Source organism: Dermacentor albipictus, chromosome 5 (assembly GCF_038994185.2).
Source record: "Dermacentor albipictus isolate Rhodes 1998 colony chromosome 5, USDA_Dalb.pri_finalv2, whole genome shotgun sequence".
NCBI classification, from domain to species: Eukaryota; Metazoa; Arthropoda; class Arachnida; order Ixodida; family Ixodidae; genus Dermacentor; species Dermacentor albipictus.
This window is the reverse complement of record NC_091825.1, coordinates 107,404,434-107,409,433: the sequence shown is the minus strand read 5'-3', so window position 1 is coordinate 107,409,433 and position 5,000 is coordinate 107,404,434. Positions and strand designations below refer to the sequence as shown.

The following is a 5,000-nucleotide window of genomic DNA, read 5'->3' as shown; positions in this document are numbered from 1 at the left end:
CGTGCCACCCAAAGATCATCCTATCCAAATGTATGTTACTGCGCATTATCTCAGTGGCCATATTCGTCATCTTTCCCGCATTCACGTTTTCTGAAGTTAACATCACCCATCCAAATTGTTTTCCATAAGGACACACAACAGCAGCAAGGCCTTCATTCCCCTTGTGATGACCGCCTCAGGTGCACCTAAGTATTCCGGGTGTAATGAAAAAGGTCAATCGCCCGAAAATAGCACTGAAGCAGATGACACTGCTATTAATTAATGAGGCGTACGGGGATTGAACACACCTATACCTGCGGTTCGGTCTCGTCTATCAGCTGTTCGGGTGCCGTTGTCATTCCCGCTACGATAGCTACAATCAAATTCAAACTGATACATATCACAACATCAACGGCGGCAGAACTTGCTACCCTGCGTGGTGCCACAAAATATCGCCTGCAAGAGAGACCTCGGAAATGGGTCATATCGGGACATACGGCCAGCCTTGCTGACGAAGCCGCCCGGTCCGCCCATGTATTTCGATCCGATCCGATCAGTTCCGATCCCGTTATCCAGAATCGATGGTGCAAAAAGCTTCATTGCGAATATTGGTCTTCTCCCAACCTGCCGAATTGTCATCTTCATACAGCTCTCCCTGAAGCTAAAAGTACCATCAAAAGCTTCCCGTTCTGAGGCGATATTGTTGTGCCGCCTGTGCCTGGGTGTGGCATTTACGAAGGCCTACTCTTTCCACATCGGAATAGGAAATACGCCCGTGTGCGACTGCTGTGGAACTACAGAAACGATTGAACACATCATGTGTCCCTGTCCCCGGCACGATGTCAAGCGTGAATTTCTCCATACAGCTATGAACCGGCTGGACTCTAGAGCATTTTCGGAAATGAAGATCCTTGGACCGTGGCCGTACGCATCAATCGCACAGAAAGCCACGACAGCGTTGTTGCAGTCCTTCAAGTCGACAGGTCTTAGCGACCATGTGTGGACTCGGTGAAAACTTTCAATGTGCGCGAAACTGTGCTCTCGCTGCTCTCTGTATTCCTCGTCATCCCTATAGCCCCTTCCGCTATTGCAGGGTAACAAGCCGGACCTGCAATCTGGTTAACCTTCCCGTCTTTACAGTCTTCTCTCTTCTCTCTCTCTCTCTCTCTGAACGTTTGTTAGAGTGATTGTGATGCAGTTGGGAAAACAAGTGTTCCTTCTCAGGTTGTCATTTTTAGTTGAAGCATTTAGGGCGTACGACGAATTGCAAAGTAGGCGTCTTAGATAGAATAACATGTTTTCGTACTGCGAACACCGCATCAGACAAGAACACTGCTCGGAGACAAATATGTAGCTATACATATACAACAAAATTGAGTGCTCTCTGTGGACTCTCACAGGCTTACTGTCGCGCACCAGGTGGCAAGCGGCACTTTCAAACGTACTGTTTCAGGCGAATAAATGTGTACCAGGGTAACAGAGTACTCTACGTCAGACGGCAACACGTCATTCACTGACAGCACCTCGGTTTGCTCTCACTGCTTTCAAGTTTAGTTCCATCAACCCCCCCTCCCCCCCACCGCCTCCTGCCCCCCAAAGAAGGACGACTGGTTACTAATTAGTCCATCATGACGACTCGTTACGCACACACACACATTTTCACTCGCGTTCCATCCATCTCGAGCATGCAGTGTACACATTTTCCGCACCAATACACGCGAGATAGTGTCTGCTACGGCGAAGAAGCATAACAGAAACAAGGAAAAACAACGTTCGCGCCGTATCTGCTCCGGAGCAGAACCTCGATGCGTCTTCGAACGAGGCTGCCGCCGCGTTGATGATGATGGATCGACCCGACCCGGTACACGCGCCGTAACGGGGTAGAAACGGGCGCCTTTTAGTAATGACGGGGTCCGTACACGTCGGGGCCGTCGCCATGCCACACAACCCACTTTCACCCACTCCCCCCCCCCCCCTTCCCACCTTCAATGTTTCTCTCCGGCTCTTCGCGCGCAGCAGATGGAAAACTGTGTGCCCCCACATAGAGGGAACCAAGAACGCGAAGCCCTGTCTAGGACGCCGTGGTGTGGCGCCAGTCCATAAGAGCAACGTGTCGCATGTTCGTACCCGAACGGATTCTTTAAGCAGCTTTACACTATATTCCTATACAGTTTGCTAGTAATCTCCAGAATTGGCATGTTCTCCCATAACAGCGCTTTTGGGAGGCATGCATGCACGTTGTTCTAGGATACCATTCGGCTACACTGGCACACATGGCGTTTCGGATCTTCCAGCTTCCTATACCCAGCTTGACTTGAGGTAAAGCGTACAACATCACGCAGGACAGCAGAAGGAGACGAAGACACGGCGCTCCTTATGTCGTCCTGCGTGCTCTTTTGTGCTTTACCTGAAGTTATGCAGTACGAACTAGCCTATATACCAGTCTGTTCAACGCTATTCAGTTTCCTACAAAGGCTGCCGACACCAGCCGCTTAGACTGTACGACAGAAATGACATTGTGTTTAGAATGTAAGAACGTTGCTTTCTTCTAATATATATACCTGGGAAATAAGCGAGGTTTTGTCCAATCCAAGGCCACTTATAGAACGTACAATTCATAGGTATTCGCAACTATGCTGTACAGTCCTGTGCGGCACGCTCGTTTGTACAACCTTTCCAGAAGAACTCTTGCATAGAAATAAAAGATGCCTCGAGGGCAGAGTGGAACCGTAACGTCCATTCATGGAACCCCCGATCTGGTGAGCTGTACTATATCTCAGGTGCCGCGGTCCACTACAAGATACGCTTCTTTCTCTCGCTAGACTATTCTGTCTGGCACTGCTGCCAGTATGGAAAGCTGAGGTCACTGGAAGTGGTGCAGCCTGCAGCGATTTCGTACAATATTGTCATCGCAATATGTCGCGGTGGTAATCTTCGTGAATTCTCGGCGAAACGCCCTAGTGGGTTATGGCGGACGAAAAACAATGTGCGCCTTTAGATATCTGCCATCTTCCTTAGTGTACAGTGTGTCCCAAATGTCTAAAGGCCGTCTCTTCCGTCACTGGATCGCTGCGTTCTCTGGACCTCGCTGGCGGCAAGGTTGGGATCTAATAGCTCTGTTGATGAAGGCCAGACACTGCAGGTCCCTATGTTTACAGTGGATGGCTCCCTCGGGCGACAGGCGCTGCCCTTTACGTTAGCAGCCGGTACCCGGTGTTTACCTAACTTAACATTGCCCATTAGAATTAATGGCAATGACATTGTAGCAGTGACTGCACCAATAATGTGTGAGGTTTGCCAGACTGCATACGGTTCGTAAATATGCCGAGCGATTGTGTTAGCCCGCAGTGTCGCTGCCGTTCAGAATGAGAAAGCAATCCCAACAACAGCTCAGCGTCTCCAATGTGATGAACGCGCACGCCGAATCCTAAATGTGCGTACAGCCCCCTATTTGCCGCAGATCCCCTATATATAAAACATGGCTAGGCTTTATGTTGTCGCGCTCTGCAGGCTTGTGGCATTGACGAGAAAGGGGAATAGATACACGTGACTATTTCCTTGATACATGTAATTGGGGATATATATATATATATATATATATATATATATATATATATATATATATATATATATATATATATATATATATATATATTTATAACCGAGCATGTTCAATATTATGATACACACCTATGAATCGTCTGTGGCTTATCGCGCTGTAGACGGCATGTGCTGCATGCCCCTTATAAGCGCGCCTCAGTCAGCCCAAATATAGTCATTGTAAATCTGAGGAGTTAAGAACGATTAAGTTAGAGCTGCTCGCAACTACGCGCTATACATACATGTATAGTCGCACAGAGGCCTAGACACATCCGCTGTTTAGTATACGCTATAAGCTGTATACGTCGATTCAGGTGTTGCAGCCTCGGCGGCCTAGGGCACTTATCGCACCACTTGATTCGGCCGCATGAACGAGCGCTCCCACCGGGCTCGCGAGAAAAGAAAAAAAAAATGTAAGCAGCACAAAATTAGAGTACCCTGCCTTCGAAGAAAGCAGCAACAGCTACAACAGCAGCGAGGGCAGCAGCGAGGGCAGCAACGTGGCCAGCCAGCGCGCCAAGCCAAGCGCCCGCTGACTCGCTTTTCCGCTCGGCCGGGTTGGGAATTACGGCGAAAAGGTCATCGATATGCAGTTAGCGCTGACTTGGCGCGGTCGCCGCGTGGTTAGCGTGGACGGGCACGTACAGTCATCACGAGCTGGGCTTCACTTCCTTACGCCCCCCCCCCCCCCCCCCCCGTGTCCTGCCTCACCGCCACCCCCTCGCTGGCGCTCTCTTTAGCCTAATTTCGAGCCCCACACGCCCGCCTCTCCTGATCACGCAAAGGGCGAACCGCGCGCTCGTGTGTGTGCGGTGCGATGTGCGAGACGAAGTGGGACGCGAGCTTTCGCGGTTTCGCACTGGAACGTGTTGGATCGCAGGCCGTCGGTACGAGGCGCGTTGGAAGGAAGGGGAAAGGGACGGTTTCAACGTACGTGGCGTGCTCTGCTGGCGTTCATCTAGCTAGATCGACTCGCGAGGCTGGGGACCCGACGTTTCCGCGTTGCCCTGTAAGGGAAGCGAAGCAAAAGAATTGGGCAAGTATGGGTCAGTTGCTTACCGGTGGTCGACAGAAGACGACGATGTATACCCTCAGATCCAACTGAAAAGAAAAAAAAAATGCTTCAGAATGGAAGGGGTGGTGGTTTGTGTTTGGAGTATATATGCATGGGGACTTAAGAGGCAGCGTTCCATACAGGCCTTTAAGTGTAACACATGTGTTCCTCAGTACATTCCTGTTCAGGAAAGCCAGCGTTCAGGTTGAAACTGGAAGAAAACTATGCCCCGCGGTTTCGCTGCTCAGATGCTTCTTGTTGACAGCAGAAGATGACGTTTAACTTGCAATCCTCACCCAAGGACGTGTTTTATTTGCGGCTTTGTTCTTGCTATTGAATCACGGTTGGCAGTCTTCAGACGGTTTTC

At 50.1% G+C, this 5,000-nt stretch overlaps 1 protein-coding gene across 2 annotated transcripts in view; it reads right to left on the bottom strand.

The window, feature by feature from the left end:
• Positions 1 to 5,000, bottom strand: part of vvl (ventral veins lacking) — a 228,691-nt gene that overhangs the window by 32,996 nt on the left and 190,695 nt on the right. The window contains exon 3 of one of the 2 annotated variants that reach the window (XR_011514564.1): positions 4,639 to 4,680. The exons of the other annotated variant lie outside the window; for it this stretch is intronic. The gene's annotated coding sequence lies outside the window, so the exon portion shown is untranslated. The remainder of the gene's footprint in view (positions 1 to 4,638; positions 4,681 to 5,000) is intronic. 2 annotated transcript variants of the gene reach the window in all.